We start from the raw sequence: 24,601 nt of genomic DNA on the forward strand, positions 1-24,601 counted from the left end.
CAGGCATAGTAATGCAGTGTAGGCATTGTAAAAAATCTGCCTCTGAATTTCATTATTGGCTTTGACTTAGCACAAAGTTTCGGGTCAGCCAACAAACTGTATATCATTTATACAGACCACACATTTCTGGAACTGTGTGTTTTCTTGCTGTCAGTGCATATCTCCCTCATTTTTGAAGCATATTTGCATTTTAGAAACTACAGATCTATTTCAAAATCCAAATTTAGAAAGGAACAATCACAATTGCCACGTTTCTGACTGTTAGAAAGCCCATATTATATTACAAAAAAACCCTACACATTTGACATATAAACTACTACTAACATTCTCTCTCCTTCCCCATACACACTCAATTACTTACCAATAAAATCCATAGATTATTTTTCCCCAAAATATAGATCATTATCAAATAAATATTATTTTCTTTATAACCTAAATAGCCTTTATAACTGACTGAATATTTGTCAACAAATTATGAATTGCTTACAAAGAGTCTCAGCTATTCATGGCAACATTAGGTATGATCCTTGAGAAAAATATCCTTACCTAGGGCAGTTTATAATGTGACTGATTTTAAATATTATTCCAGAATCTGCCTAGCTAGTTTTTCTAAACTCAATAAATGTACATGAAGATTAAAAAAAAATAAATAAAAAGCCACGTCTTGAGAAAAAAACCCCAATGCTAACATCTCATGAATGGCTATTTCAGCACATAGCATTATTACCCAGGCTGTCCCCATTTCACTGGGAAGAGTTTTTTTAATGCATATTTATATTTCAAAAGCAGATAGCATGGGTATAGCTTTCTTTCCATTCAAGGATAGTGTCCACCTGCATGCCATCTTTGGTGCATAACACCAGGAATTCTTTGCCTCTCATGATATGGTTCCCATCCATATTTATTCCAGTGTGCTTCTTCGCTTCCTCTTGTCCATTTCCAGTGGTTCCCATCCATATTCCAGTGTGCTTCTTCGCTTCCTCTTGTCCATTTCCATACACCTGGCACCATGTATTCACCAAATCATACCCAATTCATGCAACATTTTCCATCTCAACCCATATTTCTATCATACTCCATTCAAGGAGCACAAACTGGACAAGTGAATATGTGTTAGGCTCATGACACCCTTTCGTCTGGAATGGGAATGCTCACAGATAACCCTTACTCAGGCACAGCTAGGCAGAAGGAAAACAGGCCAATAGGTAAACCATGATGCTAGGCAAAGTTGGGAGGGTAATGTTTTTCATCAACCATTTATTTAATTTGTAGGCACTTACAGAGATCGCAAAATCCAGCAGCTTTGCTAATCACCAGTCAAAAGCTCCACTCCATCTTCTTTCTGTTTTCCATCCAAAAACAATTGGTTTCTGCTCACTGACTGCTAAAACCATCCCGAATCCAAACCCTAGTTCAAAATAGTCTCTTATCAAGGAGTGATCTGCTTGGTCCTGGCAAGTCCAGACTCCTAAACCATCATGAAAGGAAAAGAAACATCCTATATCATTGTCTTAATCCAAGCCCATTTCTTCCTCTTTTATAAATATCCTTTTCCTTGTCCTTTCCACAGTTTACTAGTCTGACTAAAGTCCAGCTTTCCAACACAGCATTTAAGTTCATCTGAATCTAAAAGCATGTCTTTGCTGTAGCCTTATCTAGAAATACTCACTTTGGGTTATATTTAATTCTGCCATTTTATTATTTATTCCCTCTCTGAATGTTTTGTCCTCTCTGATGTCACTATTACTCCTCTACCATCACTTCCTTTATTTCAGTATTTGTTCTTCTCCTTAGTATCCTTCTAAAGTTTCATAAATCCTTTCTTTTCTCCCAAGACACATCTTTCTGTATCCAAGTCAGTCAGTTGAGACAGTGTACAAGAGTACTTGTATCAGTTACCTCGACTTCCTTTATCTTCCTAGGAGACTAGGAAAGCTATGGGATTTCTTTTTAAATGTTCACTATGCTGTATGACAATTTAAATGCTTCTTTTCCTCTGAATAAGAAGGGTCTGTACCTACACTCAACAGTTAATACCATGTGTTACTCTTAGGTGATAATCCATTCCTCCACCTCCTGTCAAAACCAAGGGAAAACAAATATGTACTTCAATATGTTCTTAAAGTCAGCAAATTATCTTGTTCAAACAATGGCCTAAAGAAGATTCCAATGAACAAAGCCCTTCAGAGAATACTCTGTCATCAACACTGTCAATTACAAAAAATAAGTAAACAAATAAGGTTCTAAAGATCAAAAAGAATGTATTTTTAGTACAGATAAACTAAGACAAAACCATAAAAAGGAAACAGAATACATAGTAGCCTTTGTGGTCCTATATAATACTTTTTAAAACTAGAATTATTTTTAGTCATATTTTTCATTTTTCAGCTATTATTTTTAGAGGAACAATAAATATATAGCCTTTGCTTTAAAAAATCCTTCAATCCTTAAATACCTTCATAAATTCCTTAAAGCTGCTTCAAAGTGTTAAATTAATATTTGAGTTTAAACACAGGTTGCTACTTAAAAACTTCAAAGATACATATCAAAGCCATGAAATAAACAAATGGAACACGTATGAGGGAAAAAACCCAAAAACACTTGTGTCCAGGATAACAAATTCCTGCTCTTGATCAAAGTATTCCATGAATTCCAGAACTCATCTGGAAGCTAAAATGAAAATGCCAGATTATTTCACCACATCTTCCAGCAAAACTGTGTAACTATTTTCCCTTGGATTACTGGAGCTTCATTCTGTTCCCCATTTATGTCTTCAAGATTCACTCTGTTCTTCAGGGCACCCAAAGAACAGCTGGTCTTGCTATTAAAGACTGAGGCAAAGAAAGCATTTAGTACTTCAGCTTTTTCCTCATCCTTTGTCATTACATTTTCCCCAACAAAGGCTGGAGAAAGAGCCTTAATGTAAGAGCTCTTTTTTCATTTGGTTTTCAAACAAGTTATAAGTCTAAGGAGTATTTGCCAAATCTCTTATTTTTAAATAAATTTTAATAAACATAGTTTTTCAAGCAGGTATCAGCAACATTTGTAACTGAGTTAGAAAAAAAGCACATTATTAAACAAACAAAAATTGAATTCAATTTACTGATATACAATTAATTGTTCCTACACACACAATGACTCTACTTTTGAATGAGACAGGATTCAATGCATGATGCAAACTGCTCTGCACATAAAAAAAAGTTGGGTGAAACTACTATAGTAGCAAATTGTGCTTAAGCTAAACAAGACAAGCATTATTTCCACTGAACTCTACAGAACCCCAGTGACAGTGTGAAGTAACTGGGGAAGGAGTACACATTAACATAAAAATTCTGAGTCCACTGGAGAAAAGCAGCTTTGTGGAAACTGTAGAACCAAACTACAAATACAGAATTAATTATCTAATAGTGCTATACAGTAAAAAACAGCAAACATCCTCCTACCCTGAAATACTCAGAGAAGGATATAAATTTGATTTTGATTTGTTTTGGTCTTGTTAGGGTTGGGGTTTGTGTTGGGTCTTTTTGTTTGTGGGTTGGTTGGTTTTCTTTTTAGGGGGGAGGGCTGTTTGATTTTTTGTTTTATAAAAAAGGCTATTTTATTAATTAGAAAATGAGTACAGTCTGTTCAGTATACAGCTTGCCTTCTAAGCAATATTTTAAGCTATGCGTTCCTGTTTCGTTGCAATATCATTTAGATCCCAGTAAGAAATAAGCTCTCAAATCTCTATGTAATACCAGAAAGGAAATTAAGTCTTAGTGGATTTACAAAATGGAACCTCAGCCATCAGTGTGCCAGTGAAATACTGAAACTACCAAGCAACTGGCTACTATGAAGTGGGAAGGCATCTAGAGGAAAGTTTGCCTCCTCCACCCTCACCAAATACAGAAACACTTAGAAACTAAATTGTTCACATAATAGAAAAACTAAAAAAATCTTCACAGCTCTAGCTATAATCAGCATCTAAAAACTATAGACAAGACAGCAGAAGCAGATCCTGAGTCTGGGCAATGGACATGTAGGAGGCACTTTACTGGAAATGTTTGCTTCCAGAGGAGGAATGAATACTACTTGACAGACCACATATGTGGTCAACCAAAAGATTTTCTTTAAACATGAATCAGTATCAAAACCAGATGTCTTCTGATTCAATTAATAAGCAGATTTCATAACAACTGAATAAAGAAAGTACCACGTTACAGAATAAAGCAAGTATGAATGATATACTACAAAGACTCATCCACAGAACACATGCAGACTTTTCTGTTCTGCTTTTGTAAAGACATTTTTAATAGGGTGATGCAAACTAGAAGTGCTTAAAAAAACCCAATAACTTTCCCCCAATCTATCATACAGTTAGCCTTCACAGAGGGTATGGGATACCACTAAGGCCTTTTTCCGGAGCGTCTGTCTTTCCAGTGCTAGGAAACAAGGTAATTTGACAATATTCTGTAATTTAAACATAGAGAAACATCTGTTGACACTGGGCTAAGTTCTGCTTCTGCTACCTAGAGAAGATGAGTGAAAAAGGATTTTAGTAGAATCTTCACTGAGCAGTATACCCAACATAGCTGAGCAGTTTCTGGGCTGAACACTTCAAGGAAATACACCATGTCAAAAGGACATGGTGGTAACAACTGAGTCTAAGAAATGGGGGTTGCAGTCTGCATGCAAATCAGCATGGCTATCAAGGGTTGAAAAGAGACAGGAAGTATATTCTAGTCCAAGCCAACACTCAGAAGTCAGTAAGAGTAATTTAAAAATCTAAATCTGTTAGAAAACCTAATTGGTATGTTAACATTTGAGGCAGAGAGCTGGAAGAAGGTGGGGAAAGCCTTTTGTCCCCCTCATCACCTATCCATTGATCATATGGTCAGCACTGAGGGGTTAGTATGAGAAAGTGGTTTCTGCTTGCAAAAGAAAGCTAAACAAATAAATAAATAAATAACCCAACCAAGTCTAGTTAAGATTTTTTCACTCAGCACTACAGTAAAAGATAGAAAAGAAGAAAAATCCCAAAATAATTTCAAATCAACCAGAGGAGTAAAGCATTAATACTACATCATCCACTTCACCTTGATATTCACAAAGAAAAGAAATGAGAGACCAGGAAACCCAAAGCTTCCAACAATGAAATAATTGCCTTAGTACACAGTTCTAGAAGCTATGCACACAACCTCATAGTACACACGCACCTAAAACAATAGCGAACTCTATTTTAGTTTCCTGTGTGAACTTAATAACAAAAAATACAAGGGCAACAGAAATACAAACATGGAGGTTCAAGGCAAAAGTAATCCTAATTAAATACACTTGTCAACTACAACATAAATTCAGTATACAGTTTGTCAATTTTTATATTTTCACAATTACTTCTTTAAAGAGACACTCTGCTAACACACACAAAAAAATCACTTTAAAAATACCCTTCATTTTAACTCTCCAGCTACAGAAAGAGTCAACAACAACTCCTTCTAGTCGTAATAATCCTGTGATAGAGCAAATTTCCTTCCTACTTTATCCATTAATACCATATTACATCAACTTGAAATCTATCATGGTTACAAACACTAACCCATTTGAGAAAAACAAAGTATTTAAATTTCTTATTTCTAGTTTAGGAACAGTGTTTCTAAGTCAAACTATATGAAATGCAAAGTAGGGGAGAACCTAAGTTTACCTTACTACATCTAAAAGTAGGCAATGTAAATTCTGGCTGCCCTGGAGACAGAGTGAGTTGAAACACATTCAGCTGCCATATAATCCACACTTTTCCTCCTGCTCAGACAAAGCCATGGACTGCCAAATGTTATCTAATAATTTGCATATGTAAAGCAAAAGGGCTGGACTATGCCCTCAGTTTATCTGTCCTCAGAAAATAGTTTTGAATTAAACTGCAGCCCACTCCAACCTTCAAAGCTCTAAAAAGAAAGCTTGCCAAAGAGAACAAAACAGGCAAAAAAACCCCCAAAGAAATCTATTTACAGGTGTATTCTAAATTCCAAAAACAAGCAGGAAGAAATTTCTAACATTCTCCTCTTAAAAAAACTAAAATAAAATTCCTACTTTAAGGACAGATGAAAATAGAGCCAAAAATCAGTCACATTCTTTGTATCTGGTTTCTAAATGTAATACAGCAATAACATCAATCCCTAAGTAAGAGAAGTTAAGTAACTATCCATGAATGGTGATTTGGAGACAACTGATATATAAAGAAAAGCAAAGTAGAAATAGTCTGTCTAATCTGTCATTCACCCAAACATAATTAACTGTTATCATCATTAACAATAACAAAGATCGCTTTTCTATAATTTCCAAGAGACAAATAACAAAAGGAAGGATGCAACATACAGAAAAGTCTCAACTTCTCTTTTCTTCTAAGTTAAAATATATGCTTAACAAACAGTACATGAAATGGAAGTATGTGTTCCCATCCTCCTCAGAAATAACCACTTCAAAAAGTGTTTACAAATTTAGTTTATATTTTTGAGAAAATTTTGCTGCAGTGGACTTTGATCTTCAGCATTTGATGGCATGTAGCCCTGCCCTTCCTGAAGCTGTCCAAAGCAGTTAATATCACTGAGTTTTAAGTATGACCAAAAAAACTTAAGAAATTTCAGGAATAATATTTTTATTTTTTAATTTATTTTTAAAGTATGGTTTCTTTCCATCCATTTCACTTTCTCCTATTTGCAGTAAGAGAAAACAAAGAAATTGTATACAAGCAGACACTAGATCAAGTGGTGGACATGGGAAAAGTTTGTATTCCTCCTTCCCTCTCCTCACAGGCTGCCTTGCAAGACAAAGTACACACTCCATTCACAGGGAAGAATTTGACAAGGCAGCAAATCGGGTTACTAGGCTAAATCACAGAAATGAGATGGCAAAACAAAGAAAAAAAAATTAAAAAAGAAAAAAGCCTAACAGCTAAGAACTATGACGTATTTGAATGATATTCACAGCAAACGAATAGCTTTTTAGAGGACCATAAAAGATAATTAAGAGTACTTGTGGGGTTTCTATTTTTGAAACTAGATGCTTCCTCGCCTCTTGCCCTCTCCTCCCCCCTCAGCTTTGCAAACAGACAGGGCTCAGAGTGTGCTGGTTAATAACCAGACCAGGTCAGCCTGCAAGAGATTATTTTAAGCTGTCTGCATTTTTTTAAATAGAAGTGGATGTGACAGGCTACCCAAGAGAAGATCAAATATAACAAGAGGTCATCTGTATCATATTATCAATATTTTAAGACTAAACTTTACTGAAAACTTAGACCTTGCATAGACAGGGTAAAAAATATTACAGCACAGTCAGTTTCACAAAATTCAAAGCTCTCATAGATTTCTTAGACAATCAATTTTGACCCTGAAAAATGCTTCTAAAACCTCAGTAAATCTTTTCCCCTCTTAATTAACTGAGACTGAAAAATATTCTGATGTCTATTGCCCTGCTACCTAATTTCACTAACCAAGGAATGAACGACCTGAGCATTTTCCCTACAACTTGATTAAGAAAGAGCTGCAGGTGACCTTGACTTCATCTTTTAATTAATGGAATTTATCAACGTGTTCTAGCATTTTTTCTCCTTGCAAAGTATACATCACCTTCTTCCCTTCACCCGTGTTCCCAGAATCACACAGTCTTAAAGGTAGGAAGGGACCATTGGAAATTTTCTACCCCAACCCCCTGCTCAGACTGGGCCAGATAGATTAGCTGCTCATGGCCACATCCAGTCAGGTTTTAAATATCTTCAAGGATGGAGACACAACCTCTCCTGTAAAACAGTTCCAGAGCCCAACCACCCTCATAGTAGAAGTCTTTTCTTATGTTCAGATGGAATTTCATGTATTTCAAGTTACACTCATTCTGTCACTGGGGGCCACTGCAAAGAGCCTGGCTTCACCCTCTTTTCACTTTCCTCCAATAATTTATACACTGATGAGATCCCCCTGAGCCTCTCTAATCCAAACAGTTCCAGCTCACTCAGCATCTCACTGTATGAAAAACGCTCCAGTCCTTTAACCTTCTCTGTGGCCTGCACTGGGTGCTCTCCAATATGTCCTTATCTTTCTTGTACCAGGAATCCCAGAACTGCACACAGTATTCCAGGTGTGGCCTCACCAGTGCTGCCACAAGGACACTTTTTCTGGCTCATGCTCTGCTCTCTGTCCTCCCAGACCTCCAGGTCCTTTTCTGCAGAGCTGTTTGCAGGTGGCTGACCTCCAGTACGTGCTGGCTGTTGGAGTCATTTCTCCCCAGCTGCAGGAATTGGCATTGACCTTTTCTGAATTAGGAATGCTCTTCTCTGCCCATTCCATCTTGTTGAGGTCCCTCTGGATGGCAGCCCAACAACCTGGGATATCAAACACTCCTCCTGGTTTTGTATCATCAGGAAACTTGCTGAGGGTGTGCCCAGTCCCAGCAACAGGGTCACTGAACAAAGACATTACACAGCGTTGAACCCAGTATCAGTCCCTAGGGTACACTGACCTCCCACTGGAGCTAGTGCTGCTGATCACAACCCTCTAAATCTGACAGTCCAGGCAGCTTTCAGTCTATTTCACTGCTCATCTATCAAGGGCATCTCCCCTTGTCCACCAAACCAGTCATTTCATCATAAAAGGGTATCAGGTGGGTTAAGTAGGATTTTCCATGCTTCAATCCATGCTCACTACTCCCAGTCCTATTCTCATCCTTCATGCATCTGGAAATACCTTCCAGGACCACTAGCTCTACCACCTTCACAGGGACAAGCAAGGCTTATTTATCTGTACTTCCCCAGACTCTCCTTGGACATAGACTTTTCTCCAGTCCTCTCTAAATTGCATGACCTTTTGAAGAAATCAAGAGTGCTCTCACACTGACATCAGTCAGCTCCATCAGTATCCATAGGTGCATTCTACCAAGTCCCATGGACTTCTTTATGATCAGTTTGTTTAAACATCCCTTAATTTAATCACCCTCCACTGAGGGTAAGTCCTTCTTGCTCTACGCTTTCTGGGGTTTTGGAAGGCTGGTCTTACCAGGGAAAACTGAAGTGGAAACTGTGTTGAACAGTTCAGCCTTTTCTGTGTCTGCTGTCACCAGATCCCCTACTCCAGTACCAATGAGCTCACATTTTCCCTATCATCCTTCTACTCCTTATGCACTTGCAACAGGTCTTTCGTTGCCCTTCACATACTTCACCAACTTTAATTCCAAAAATGGAATGGTTTTGGCTCTACTTGAGAGCATTTTCAAATTCCTGAATTTTTATCATGTTGTTCCATGTTCTGTTTCTCCAATTTTCTGAGAAGTGTCTCCTTCACATACGCATAACTCTTTTTTCAACTTTCTCACTCATCCTTCACAGTTCTAGTAGTAACCAAAAACAAGCTCATGTTTTTGACCCATTCTGCGGTTTATCTTCAAAAGTATTTGCATTAATTCTTAATTATTTCAAATATTTTATTAGAAGTCTTTTTCTGCATGAGCCAGAAACAAAGGATTTCAATTAAGATAATTTACTGTTAATCTTTCACTTTGTATAAAACAATAATACACAAAGCATTTTACTTAAATAAATTACATTACATTCATTAAGGAGTCGGGGTGGTTTGCATCCCTCCCCTCCCTCCCTCCCAACAACTTCCTTTCAATTCTTTTTATTTGTTTATTGAGGCTTTTTTTGGGGTTTTTTACATCTGTTTAGTTAGCACTAGTGGTACATCAACCTCTTCCTCAAAGGAAAAATGAATACTACTTTTGCTGAGGGCTAGGGGAAGAAAGTTTAACACTAGCTTCTCCCAATTTTTTTAAATTTAGCCGTCTCTTTCCCTTCTAAGACTCATCACTCTTCAGTTCTTGATGCTAACTCTCCTACCCAACCTGCCAATTTTCCCTCTTTTCCTCTTATTCCCTCTCCAAAACAGCGAACTCAAAATGCACGTTGGTAAGCTCTTCCATTTTATTAGCATGCATGTTATTTTACCTTGACTTCTATTTTGAAGGACCTCACTAATGCTTTTTATTAGTTATCTCTTTGTCATTTAGTGTGATATAGCATTTGAAGATGTGAGAGAGTCCTACTTTTTTCCAAGCTCCAGTAAACTAAATCAAAAGATCCAAACAAACTAACAAATCTTTCCAGAACCACAGACTTTGTGTAGCACAGGGCAGAGAGACATAACATAGCATAAATATTTTTTTGGCTCACTGACTTTAGAAACCAAAACAGCCCTCTCCTTGAACTCAGTCCTGCCAGATTTGTGGCAGTCAGAAGGGAACCAGACTGGGAAGACCAACTCTGCAGATTGGTATTATTTTACCAACACAAACAAACAACCCATAGAAGTACTAGTATGTTGTAGTATGTGATCCAACAACTTTTAAGCAAAACGTTGGTTCATTTACCCTACAACCTTTCCACTCAGGTGCCAGACTATGAGCCATTCCAAAATTGAAGAGCACATACCTTGTAAGATAAATCAGCTTGATATTTTATTTATACCTATTCTTCTTATGAAAGAAATAAAGGATAACAATTTGGAGATTGAAAAGATGTATTTGAGACATCAAATACCATACAGAATTACTGAATATATTACATTGCTATTGAAAAAAATGGCATATGCCTATCAGCATTCCTAGCTAGTTATTTTTCACTTACTGGTTAGAGCTAAAATTCCATCATCAGTCCCTCATCACATCTGGAGCAGTGTGTTCTGTATTCCCCCAGTACAAGAATGACATGGAACTATAGGGACAAATCCAGAGAAGTGCCGCTAAAATGATTGGGGGATTGAAGCATCTTTCACATGAGGAATGGCTGAGGGGGCGGGGGCTGCTCATCCTGAAGAAGATAAAGCTCAGAAAGCATCTCCCCAATGCCTAACTGAAGGCATGAAAGGAAGCCAGACTCTCATGGGTGTTCAATGCCAGGATAAAGGGAAATAAGACAGGAAACCATGAAACTCCACCTAAACATAGGAAAATGCCCTTTGACTGTGAGAGTCAGACAACAGTACAGGTTGCTCAGACAGGTTGTGGAGTTTCCACACTTGAAGATATTTAAAATCCTGCTGGCCTTGACCTGTAAGCAGGGATGGTTAACTATGTGATCTCAAGTGATGCCTCTACATTTCAGCAATTCTCTGATTTGTCTAATATAGTTTATCTTCTGAAAACAATTTTCTTTGCACCAAATGCACGCCATGTTTTCTGTGAATAAATTATATCATGCCATACATATATTATCAGGTCAAATTTACTGCTACACATTTTTGTTTGCATTAGTTTCTAAATATATGGTATGTTTATGCCCAAACTACATTGTTCTATCTATGCCCATATCACAACTACCAACATACACAAACTGTCAATAGATGATGTTTTCATTAACTCATATAAATACGTAAGCCTTTAGATGCCAGTTCATTCCCAGATCACAAAAATACTTCAAAACTATCAAACTATAGGATTGAACTGGTTGTCCCATGTACACATGTCCCTATGAAATAACTATCAAAATTATTACAGAAATAGTGCCTCAGTAGCTAGTAGAGTTCAGTCTATCAGTAACTGGAGGCAAAAAGGAATGGGTTTAGTTTTACATTTATTTATTATTGTGAAAAGGAAACATGGTACTGGATGCAAAACTAAGACTAAATGCTGCATTTAGGTTTACTGATTCTATATCTATGTCATATATTTGGACACATCTTCCCAATGAAAACATCACTCACAAAGCTGATGATGACCTAGGCAAATGTGATAAGTTTGTCACTTGAATCTGACATGTATATTCTACATGGATGTACACCCTTCAATTTTATTATCTGTTCCTCTGTCTTAAAAGTACATCTACAGTGTAACGTAGGCAGCTGTGCAGTTGCAACAGCTGAACAACCTCATGTAAGTAATTCAGATTCCTTTTAAAATAACTGAAATTGTGAACACTTTTCAAACATTTAGTTTTGTGTAACCAATTTTAGAATGCCTCTTAAAGAGAAACATCAAACATGTTTTACTTTTTAGTGTTACCATTTGTTAATAAATTATTAACTATTTAAATTGGGATATAAAACCACTATCAGTTTTCTACAACTAAATAATTTCCCATCTATCTTCTTATGCCTGTACTCATGATAAGAAAGAACAAATAAATTTTTACGGTCTACAAAATTACATATTTCAAAGTCCGGATTATCAAACCTGCTAATCACTACCACTGCTACCATAATTGCAAACTACATCAAAAGAATTATTTTGGCATGAAGGTTTTGTCAGGATTATATGGAGCAAAACCCAAAACAAACAAACAAACAAAATTTTTTAAAAAATCAATGTGTATTTAGTTCAGGAGTCAGAAAACCACAAGTTTCTTCTCCCAGTTTAAACAGCAATATTCCTTGTGTTAAATACTTTTCAAATTATGAAAGAAAAGCAATGCACGCTATTAGACATCTGTAACCATCATTCTTTTTTTCAGCATTATTATATTAGACCTACTACTACTACTTTAAACCACAAAAAGAGGGCAAAAATACACAAATTAAGATTTTCAGCTTCTTCCAGATTTCTTTAAACATCTACTATACATTGGTCAACTGTGCCAAAAGATAAAGCAAATGCAATGCTAGAAGTGGTTAGCACACAATTCTTAGACTAGAAATACTAGTGTCAAGTTCTCTTTTACTACATTAGCGTTATTCAAATGAAGATATTCATGACAATACACAGTGCAAAATATGTTACAATATTGTCCTCTCAGTCTATTTCCAAAGCAAAATACATTGTTTATATGAAAAGTAGTAGGCAAAATGTTCAGAGATATGTTCTATTCTGCCATTAATAAAGTAGAGTTTCATCAGGCTCAGTAACACAGGAGTCTTGTGACATCATTTTGTATTACAGAACTGACCATTTATTGAAAAAATGGAGTCTCAGATGAGAAGAGGAAAAAAAACTATTAAACTGATGTGAGCAAAGGGAGCCACTTAAAATCTGATAAACAACAACACAGATATTGAGCATCCACCTAGTTTAACTGCTGCAGCACATGGAGGGCTGAGGGGCTCAGGTGGCTGAACACAAAGTTCAATCTTTTCTCCTGCATCAAAGCATGTGGCAAACATAGAAAGGAGGATCAATTGATCAATTATTCAGACTCTCCTAAATCTAGGATTCTTCGAATAGGTTGACAAAAAAAAAAAAAATTATCTTACTTCATACAAATCTCTGAGCGCATAATGAATTTAAGATAAAACTGTTTAAAATTCTTGTTTCAGAATTTATTTCCTCCCTGAAACAATATGTAGTTGGAAATGAAATTTAAAAGCTTTACTAGTGTCAGAAATATGATAGAAACAGAAACCTACTACACTGAATGCCTTCAGATAATAGATTGTGTTCAGCCAACGTGAAGTATTTCTAAGTCTGAGCCATACCCTAGAACTAAAACCAATCCAGTTGAGCTAGATCAATGAGTTTGTAGAGATAGGAATTTGGCTTCTCTGATGCATTACAGAACACAATAATCCTTCTGCATAGTAACAGCTGTATGGTATTGATTGAACCCTACCCTTCAATATTAATGAGGAAATCTGCCAAGTTACTGATTTCAAAAAAAGGCTGAACTTTCTCCGGAGACAGGTTTTGTTCAGCCTGAATACAAGGGACAGCAGACAGGGGACACCTTACAGCAGCCTTCCAGTAGGCAAAGGGGGTTACAAGAGCGCCAGAGAGGGACTTTATACAAGGGCATGCAGTGATAAGACAAGGGGGAATGGCTTCAAACTGAAAGAGGGTGGGTTTAGATTGGATATTAAGAAGAAATTATTTACTGTGAGGGTGGTGAAACACTGGAACGGGTCATCCTGAGAAGCTGTGAAAGACCAAGTTGAATGGAGCTAGTGGAAAGCATCCTCCCCATGACAGGGAGGTTGGAATGAGATGATCTTAAAGATCCCTTCCAACTCAAAGAATTCTGTGATTCTTTATTCACTTGTATATCCAGCCACATAAATTATTATCTTAGGATTTTTTAGGGTGCTTTAGGTATCTCAAGGAAATACCATCTGTGAGATGTCAAACATCAAGAAAGCAGCACAGCTGCCTTTTTATTTAAAAGTACTACAAACATAGTAAAAACATATTTGCCATCACCTAGAAATTGTGCTTACCTTTGGCTAGAAGGGTTCACAAAGGATGCCAACTTCAGTCACTTTTTTTCTGATATCAACAAAATGCAGATACCTGCAAGTCAAATGAGAAAGATTTATTGCTTTTGGGTGAACATGTCCCCTTATGATATTAAGGGTTAAGTAAAAAAAATAAAAACAACAACAAAAAAAACCCCACTAGCATAAAATGAAAATCTACTAATTTCTACATGCAAGTAAAATATCAAGAGCAACTTGTTGGCTTTAAAAATCAGCATAGTTTCATATGTATGTGTTGCAACAAAGAATTTAAAGGTGATATCTGTGCAAGTTCCTGGCAATAACTGGAAAAAACCCGTTGCTAGGGCAAAGGGTCATGAGCCAGTAGGTGCTGAACTAACAGACTGTTTCATTATGGCTCTGCTTCAAAGGTTACGATAAAGGATCCACAGCTATTCCTAGAACTGTATTGTAAAAAGTAGCCTAATAATATTTTAAATTACAAGGATGAAAAAGAAGTCATGAAGTTCCATAAAATGTTTTGAAAGAAAAGAGTAGGGAGTTGATCCAAAAGGTTTAGAAACATGTTCTGAGATTCTGTGGGACAACTTACAGCCAAGAAATTATCTAACAATGCAAAATTTATGCTTGAAAATTTTACACTTGCTTCTGAACAAAGGTAAATTAGAGCATATGTAAAATAAAAATATTTTAGCTAGGTCTGTCTGATCAACGTTAGAGAAAGATAAATCACAAAACTACCAGCAAGGGAATTTGGCTATTTTATATCAGAGCTAACAAAGTTTCAAAAGGTGTTCGTTTTACCATGATCTCAGACAGTAAAATCTGGCTTGAAAATACACAATGTTATATTCATACTGAAAGAAAGGAAAAAGAACACACACACAGAGCAGGAACAGATGTTATTTCCTGTACTAAATCACCACCATAGGGACAAAAATAATTCTAATAGGTATTTTGCAGAATAGTGCATACAATGGAAAAGAACACAAAGCCTCAAAATCCTACGTCAGCTGCATATCTAGGTATTATAGACACTGGTAACATAAACAAACAAAAAGCCTATATAAATGGAATTTTAGGACAGTTTGCTGTTATCCTCATTCTAGGTCTACTCAAAACTAGGAAACCACTTAAGTCTACTTTCACCAATATGTTCACACTACCAAAAAAACCCCAACTCCTGGTATAGTTATAACCTAAAACTTGAGCAAACCCTTGGCCAGTGCAATTCTCTTAGGAAAGCTAAAAAAAAGCCCTAAACTCTATCAGTAGTAGTGTTGACCAGCATCATCAGGTAACTAATAGAAGACAGAATTAAAAACTCCCGAGATATTAACCAGAAATTTCTCATTCCTAACCTAAAAATTACATTTGATGAAGACACACTTTTCTGATAAACCTCAGTCTAGTAAAATCTGAAACTAAAGCAATAGTAAATATTGAAAGTCAAAAGTAAAAACATGAGAAGAAAGAAACTGCAAAAATGAAAAACAATTTTTTTTTAGAATGGCTACTGAATCTGGTCCATTTTCCAACAGAAACTGTTTCCAGTTTTCTTTAAATAAGGTTATGAGACTATTATAATTATTAGCATTGTCTTTTTCACCAAAAAAAAAGTAATCATATATTCAAATCACTGGAAAAGCAAGCTTCAAAGACAATTTTTAAATTGTCTGTTTATGGAAGGAGAAAGTGGAATCAATTGATCCTCAGAGTAAAGTAGGATTTAGAGGATTATGTTGCTCTTTTGTGAGTGAGTCAAATGGGAAAACACTAGGCCTTGTCCACATACTAATTTTTTTCTTTAATCCAAAGTTCTTATACAGAATACTGAATCAGGAAAATAATTTAATAATTGAGAAGAAAAATAATGTTATATATTCCAAAAATAACTTATTATTTTGCCAGTATTCAAAAGTTTTCTTTATACCATCTTGCCCTTACATTCACAAAGTTCTATAAATGGGAAAAAACCTCAAAATTTCAAGTAATTTATGTTTCTTTAAACTCACAAAAAGTAACAAATTACAAATCGGAAATAATGATACCTATTTTCTTTCATGTACTTCAAAACTTATTTGTAGTATTGGATATCATAAAACTGTTGTGCTTAAGGTGATTACCACAGCTCTGTTTGTCCTGGACATGTCATATTTTACTGCTCGTGGAGTTATATCTGGGTTGCTTTACTCTCCAGGATGCAATAATGGATTTAATTTTTTGGTTTCTTAATCTTTATCTGAATGTCCACTGGAATTGAAAACCAGTACCTTGTTTCTACAACGATTGTCACCAAGGAAGTCAAGTTGACCAAAGAGAAGACAAAGAGTTCACATTGAAAGATACCTGAAATGCAGGTAGAAATAATTCCTGCATAGGAAAGTCAATCCTTGTTAGTAGCCCTGTTTGGCAAAAAGTCAGACATTCATAACTGTGGTGTGCCATATACTGTATCTCATTTTCAACTACAAAAAAGTATTTTTTCTGCACAAATATATAGTATTATGTCACAATCTTTTAATATTTTCTATTCCTAATTTGTTGTTGAAGGAAAAGCAGAAAAACAGAATAATATCAGTACAAGTTCTATCATTTTCCCTGGGAAAAGTTTATTTCTCTACCAAAAAAGTTTTGTCTATTTAGAGGAATTGTTTGCAGAAAGAATGGGCAAAGAGGCAGGATCCTCATCAGGAAAGCCTAGTTCCAAGCAGCTTCTTAGTGCTCCAAAACATTGTACAGATGGTCAGTGCTGAGATAAGCTCCACAGCAAGTCCAGAATATCAACCTGACACAGTCAATCTACCCAGCAAGTCCAGTGTACCCTGGACACACTCGATTTACATTGTAGGAGCTGTTTTTTGATGGCATATCCAAGGAAAAAAATAAATTCCACGAAGGACCACAAAGGCTAGCTAATGCCTTGTCAAGTCACTTGCTCTCCATTGTGGGATATACCAACATTGGTGTCTTCAGCACTCCAAACTTTCAAGAAGAAACTTTACACTTTCTTCTACACCCAGACAAGTCTCATTCATGACTGCAGTAGCCCTTTTGGTAATAAGAGGTTTTGTTTGTTCAAGCCCCTGCCTTGAACAAAGAATTAGAAAACTACACAGAGAAAGCAAACAAGCAGACTGACAATTCTGGCCCAGAAGAACAGAAATCCAAATACAGGCAGCAAAGGATTCTTTTTCTTTTGCTGGGACAAAGACAGGGCACATTCACCAAGACATGCCAGAAGATACACCACTCTCAGCTGCCCTTCACAAACACAGATGCACATAATGCTGAACCTAGGCTGAAATACCCAGACATTAGGATTTCTGTGTGAGGAACTGGACCCATCACACAAGAAAAAAATACATTATTTCTTTAACAGCTAATACTGCTATTAAAGCTTTTTGTGTTTAAGTACCCCTTTTGAAAAAATGAAGTTCAGTATCTATTAAGCAAACACGATTCTTTACTCTCTTCTTTCCCATACTTACCACTACCTTTTCATGATATTCAACTACTAAGAATCTTGAACTTAATATATGGAGCAAAAGAAATTACAAAAACTGCTACAATAAACTTCCATTTTCAAGTATGACTTAAGTACAAGAACTGCAGATAAAAGTGACACAATTAATGACAAGATTTTTCTCTACCTGCTCAATTTTGTTGGCAAAGCTATTGTCGGTCCTATCATCTCATACACCCAAGGTTTCAAGAAAGCTATATTATTCCATAACACTTAGGCAGAGTTTAGAGTTAAATACCTCATCCACAATTCTTACTGGTGATAAAAACTCTTGCTGGTGCTACAGAAGGTAAATGAAAATCAAATAGCTATTCACATAAATTAATTTTATAACATAGGCCAGGCAATTTTTTATAAAATTGCCAGGTTCACACCAGAATTTAGTGAATATATTTTGTATGTGAAGCAGAACTTTGAAAATATATACACTCTACAAGTACATTGGAAACCACTACTTCCATGAAAAATCCAATTATGACACTTGTCCAGCAAAGACAACCATATTTCAAAGAGACAGATGAAAAACAGATGTGCAAAAGTAACTTGAACATCTATCTAAAAGTACAGGTATCAAAACTGTTTGTTTATAAATAAAAGCCATACTGCATAAGCTCTTAGTGTAGTCTCTCTCTGATCTAGTTCTCACAATGATCACAAGTTACACAAAGGATTTGGGATCAAACCACAGCATTCCATCTTCTACCTCCTGCTTTGATTTCAGCAACTAATGGGGGCATCTAGCACTTTAAAGGGGCAAGACTGAAGTGATTGCATGTATTTTGCCCTGTATTTCCTCTCCAAGTACTAAACTCAATTTAACTCCATATAACTTTCCATATTCCCAGCACAATAGACTGATATCTGTAAAGGCCTTTTCCTTCCTTTCATACAGAAAATATCCTGTAAATAGCTTACTTCCCACTCTCTAAGTGACTCCTGTTGTTTACAGGAAGGAAAGGAAACAAAAATCTTGCCATAAAACAGTGAGAGCTAAGAAGTTCTGTTTCGCTTCCTACTATGCAGGTGTTTCATACAAGAAATCTATTTTAATTCTTAATTTCAGGGAGAAAACATGCTGCTTCTTTTTGAAATATAGACTGAGAAACAGAAAACAATAAGGTTAAGGAAGTAGTAGCATGCTTTACTGTGAAACAAAACAAAGATATACAATAACCATTGCCATAAAACTTGTGAAATCCTTGGCTTTGGGCACCGCAATTATTTTACATGTTGATTTGCAAACTGGGTTTCCCTTCTAAATCCATATGTTCTTTCTTAAATTTTTGCTGCCTAGATTAAATGTTTAGAGATCAATGTTCCAGATACCTTTGACCAAAAAAAAAAAAAAATCAAATTCCAAAATAACACGAAAAACAACTATACCAAACTCCTCCCTTATCTGACAAGGCAGTTGATTTTAATACCAATGCTGCCCACAATGCTACAAAGTCCATTTAAAACCCAAAATGGAATTCCATAGTAACAGATCCTTCTTGAACTATATATTCTAAACCAAGGCGACAAGGACAGTGAAAAATAACTTGTGTTCAAGATGCATGGCATCTCCATTTGTACACTTGTTTTTCAGTCTCAGAAATACCAATATCCATCATAGTAAGAATTACATTCATCTCTCTAAGAGCTGTGATTCTCTTTTGCCCACTGGTGTGTAGAAAATTCAAATTCTAAAAGTCAAGCATGTGAGGGCACTAATCATCTTACAGGCCACACATATCACCCAGTTTGAAAGGAAATAGATAACTTTATTACATAATATCACAGCACACCTATCACAGATGCTGTCACAATATAAAATTATATAAAATATAAAAATATTACCACAAGGTTGTATTTGCCTCTCTGTAGAAGGGATACCTTACTTAATCCAGGCTGGCTGAACCTTACCAGCTACAGGTCAGATTACAGATATCTCCCCATCACAGTAAATGCTGTTCCTAGTTCTGCATACCAGTCCCTGTGCAGGCAGCAAAGGAGGGATGCCTTCCCAGTGGATGCACTTCCAAACTGTTCTAGCTGAGCTGCACAGGGAACAACATTAATTTATCAGGGAGCACACTGCCCAAACACCCATCTCCTATCTCAAAGCAACAGTAAGCCAGCTGGAAGGATTGGAGGGGCCCAAGACAGACTGAGGGTCATCAGATAAATCACCACTGTTTCAATCAAAGCACTTCCAGTGACATGTAATTACTTGGAGTTTGTTAAAAGCAGCTTTCCATACTTTGTGATCAGTTACCTGGGAAAACAAATTACATCACTGCACTGTGGATACTTAAAGAAAGATTTGCCAATTAAGCACAATTAATTACACAGCAGCATTAATTTGAAAAGCAGTCTCCATTCATCTTTTGTCTGCTTAAGTCTCAGATTGACTGCTGAGAAGAATTATTTATAGAACCTGCAATTTTGGATGATCCTTTCTCTGAGAAAGACAACAAAGAGCACTGGCTAAGAAACACATAAGTGAACAGCAAATGTACACTACTGACACACTCTAATATAAGTAGCAGCATAAATAGATCTATCCTTAGGCCATCAGAATTTTCTTACATACACTTAAATGCATCTAAAGCTTTATCCTGAATATGACAAAAAATCACCTAACCCTGCTCTGACCTGGAAGAGTTCTATCACATTTAGAATATAACCCCAAGTAAAGAACATTCCTTATTATGAAAACAGGAAAGGTAAGCTTGAGATAGGTTTACCTTCTGAACTGACTTTTCAGCTGGGAAAGGATCTGTGCTTTACATCAAAGTTATTTTGTCAGAAATGAACAGAACACCCCACAATGCCCATCATTTCCATAGATATCTTTTTACTTGCAATAAATCTGCAATTAATATGGAATGTAAGTATCTTTAATAAAAGGTAATAAACATAGAGCTTGATCTTTATCATTTGTATTTTCAACATGACACTCCATACACTGCTATCCACATACATAATGTGATCATCCTCTTTCCCACTTTTATTTTTCTCCTATGAAACAATGTTCAGCTCCAGGCATTCTCTTCTTCCTTTGCAATACCTCATTTTGACAGCACAGCAAAAGCATGTAATAAGCAAGATCACAGAGTATGAAACAATATCCATTCTGGCACTACCAAATATCAGTTTGGACCACTAATTATAGAAAGTACAATAGATGAGTGAGATTAAATAGTATAGCTATTTTCAGAAATAGCTCAACATTTAGCCCTAATAGTCTTTTGTTCCTTGTTTGGTTGGGGGTTTTTTGGGGTGTTTTTTGGTTTGTTTTGGGGTTTTTTGTTTGATTTGTTTTATTTTTAACTTATGATGCCAAACTTCATCATGGAAGAGATAAAGGGCTTAAATGGGAGTAGTCTGGTATAACTACAGCAATACTGAGTACCACACCTCACAATGAAAGAGACAGGGGCTCTTAACTTCCCTGCATTTTCAGAGTACAGCAGTAAGACATGTGCCAGGCTTTTGATATCTCCTGAACACCAAAAAAATAGAAATATCATGAACATTAGCATGCTGAAAATATTAACAATGAAGGAGAATTATCAGCCTGGAACTGCAGTTACTAAAGGCAGAAGTTATTGACTTCATCCACAGAAAAGCAGATTAAAAAAATCAGCTGGATGATGAGGTAGCACCTGACTGTTTCAATTAAAGATAAGTGGAACATGGCAACTGACTTAAGCAACAGCTTAAAAGCAGGAAAGATACAAAAGTTACTCACAAGTCATAAAATGGGTGTGAAAAACCCCCATAACTAAATCACAGTGTTTTGAATGCTATTCACAGAAATAGCATGAAGACTTATCTATATTGCTTCCATAGGTCTGCTTAATATTTTATTTACCACTGACATTTGTCTGAGGTGGAAAAACAGTTTTTTGTCATTTTTTAGTAGAAAGCAAGATATTAATTACTATGTAAAAAACCAAAACATTTATCAGCTCTGTTTTCATCAAGCATGAAAAGTAAGATGATTTTCAAATACAATCAGTGGAGAGGAATTCTTTTATTATCATTTTCTCTCAAAAACAAGAGTAGAGTGAATATCATTTGTAAATGCCTAAATGTTTGTAGGATATGCTTTTTGACAGTGTCATTTGCTTTTTCAAACACACATGTGAGCCACAGTCATTTTAGAATGAGTTAATAAAAGGGCTAAAGGATGAAGAAAAACCTAATCAGTTTAAGTTTTGGAGTGGCTGAGACACTTCTGGAAGTCATGCAGTGCAATCTTCTGCTCAGAGCAGGACTCTCATCAGCACTGAAATGGTGAGGCATGGCCAAGTCTTTCTGAATCTTCAAGATCTCCAGGGGTGGAAAATCCAGCCACATCCCCAGGCAGTCTGTTCTGGGCCTGTACTGGCCTCCTGGCAGCATCCTTCCTCAAATCTGACCCGAGCACACCATACCAGAATTTGGTGCCAATCTGGTGACAGTGGAAAAAATTAATCTCTATCCTTTTGTGGACGTACCCTCAAGCAGCTATGGGATACCCTTAGGTCACTCAGTAGCTGCTGCTTTGTCAGAGTGAGCAAGCCTAGCTCCGTCACCTTCTCCTGCCATCTCATCTGCTCCAAGCAAGGGTCTTCTACCCTCCTTGCTGCTCTCCAGTTTTTCAATATCCCTCTTGAAATGCAGGGACCAAAATTAGATATTTAGCATAAATCAAGTTCTCTAACATTTCATCCAGCTCTCCTACTGAAATATCCAGTAATGTAAACAAAGTAGTTTGCAGAATTTGGAAATTAATTCTTCATTCAATTATAGCCTCATCGTGTTTTCTTTACACGCCGAACTTATGCATTTGATTGAAAATCCTATTCAGAATTCTGGAGACCTCTTCCAACCTTAACTCTGAAACAACACTGCAAAGATTGACAATGCCCAGAACTGCATTTGAATGTCTCCCATTTCCCTCAGAACACCAGAGGCAAAAACAGCATAATTGGTCATCAAATTCATTCCAAGAATATGAGTCTTATTATTTACTATCATTGCTTTTTATAGTCAACACTCATTACATGGTATTTATGGCCAGATTAAACACAAACAACACAAAATGAAGAGGAATATACAAGGCAAATACACAACAGAAGAGAAAGAATTAACAAAGACTCCTTTCAAGCTGTACCAAGACCTGAGCTGGTATGTACACTATTACATGCTGTAAAAGAACATTACCCCTGATTTGGAAGGAGCCCAAAACTTTCAGCATCCCAAATAACTTTCATCTATATCCATAGATGAGTAGAATTTGGTGACAGAGCAGAATTTGGTGACAGATTTTTGGGTACATGTTTTTTTCTACTTCCACAGAAGTCGAAGAAAGTTTGCTATAAACTAAAATAACTTTACCCATTAAGTGAACTGGAAAGAACACCTTTTTTGAAGGTTGTAACACCAGATGTTTCAGGATATGGTAGCTGCTTCATATTAAATAAAATACAATTGAAGCCCATTAAAGTGTAAATTTTATGTAACAACTTCGATTTTAATAAACAGTTTTGGGAAATCGGAATGTGACCATAGATCTTTACATGCTCTAAAAAATTACAAATTAATTATTCTTTGATCACTTTTGACTAAGGAAACATTTTCACTACATTTGGGATTCCCATTGCAACTAGAGACCAATATACTTACACTGGTAGGGTATACTCAATTTGCATGACCAAAAAAAGAAAAAAAATTTATTCACCAGCCTTTCACTCATCCAAAGTTCCTGAACTGTTACTAAATAAATAATTGATATAACCTGTTGGGGGGCAGGGGAAGGTGTTGGTTTTGGTTGGGGTTTTTTGTTTTGTTGTTTCTTTTCCTGTCTATCCCCATCTCCCAGACATTGGTCCAGAGAAGTCTCCTTCACAAAGCATTTCAAATGTGGGCAATTACAATTACCACCTCTACTGCTGTTTCCCAAAACTTTTTTCTCTACTGAACGGCAAAACCAAAGCTAAGTTAAAACTTTAGCTTAGTCTCTGGTCAGGATTACCTCATTTTGATTCCTTTTCCATTTATGTTTGACAGATACTTTTTCTCTTCTATTACAAAAAAATAAAAAAACACGAGAGAATTTTGATTGTACAAATTTTGCAGTTCAAATTTGTAAGGTCATTGTTCTTGTAGATGAGATTTCAGTAACTTATTTCAAATATGGCACAGTTCGAACTGTTCTGAACAAAAAACACAGTTTGTATTTCAAACATGCCTAAATATGCCAGCCTGCCAATCAAATCAGAAGCCTCCCAAAGGCACTATTGCACAAGAAGAGAGATGAGGAAAGGCACGGATAATAGCATGCCTCCTGCAAAAAAATTGCTAAGAACCAGGTTTGTTTGCTGTAACAGAAATATGTGAAAGCAGTGTTTTTCAGGAACTTTTTTAGATTTTACTGCCTGGGATAAAAAAAATACAACATATCTAAATTATTGAATAATTAGCAGGGATAACATTTTCACTTCTCCATGTGCCACATACAGTATTTTTTTCTCCTTCAGTAGGATAAACCCTGGTTTTGTGTATTTAAAATGGCCATCTGCTTCTAAACTTACACAAATGCACTTAACTGTGGAGTACAGATATTCAGTATTTGAGAAACTGGAGTAATAGCCACCTATCACAGCAGTGAACAAAAAAAAAAGTTGGCCAGAAGACAAATCTCTTCCCCATATTTCTACACACAATTACATAGTTTAGATATCAGTACACATCAAAACAATAAAAAGAGTGTTTAAAAAGGCATTTACAATCTTAAACTTAAAATCCACCAGTTAAGATTTAACAGATTTCAACACAATTCACATACGACCCAATCTACATCTAAGTAAACCAACAGTAAGCAGATTTTGAACTATTTATTTAAGAAAATCAAAATAAATAAAAATATAAAACTTGGAGCCTA

General features: G+C 36.1%; 1 protein-coding gene across 3 annotated transcripts in view; it reads right to left on the reverse strand.

Annotated features, from left to right (window-relative positions):
- The window catches only part of SIPA1L2 (signal induced proliferation associated 1 like 2), a 126,497-nt gene that overhangs the window by 85,853 nt on the left and 16,043 nt on the right, over positions 1-24,601 (reverse strand). For all 3 annotated transcript variants that reach the window (XM_039707522.1, XM_039707521.1, XM_039707519.1), the window contains exon 2: positions 14,160-14,232. The gene's annotated coding sequence lies outside the window, so the exon portion shown is untranslated. The remainder of the gene's footprint in view (positions 1-14,159; positions 14,233-24,601) is intronic.

This window comes from Passer montanus, unplaced genomic scaffold (assembly GCF_014805655.1).
Source record: "Passer montanus isolate IOZ18808 unplaced genomic scaffold, ASM1480565v1 scaffold2, whole genome shotgun sequence".
NCBI classification, from domain to species: domain Eukaryota; kingdom Metazoa; phylum Chordata; class Aves; order Passeriformes; family Passeridae; genus Passer; species Passer montanus.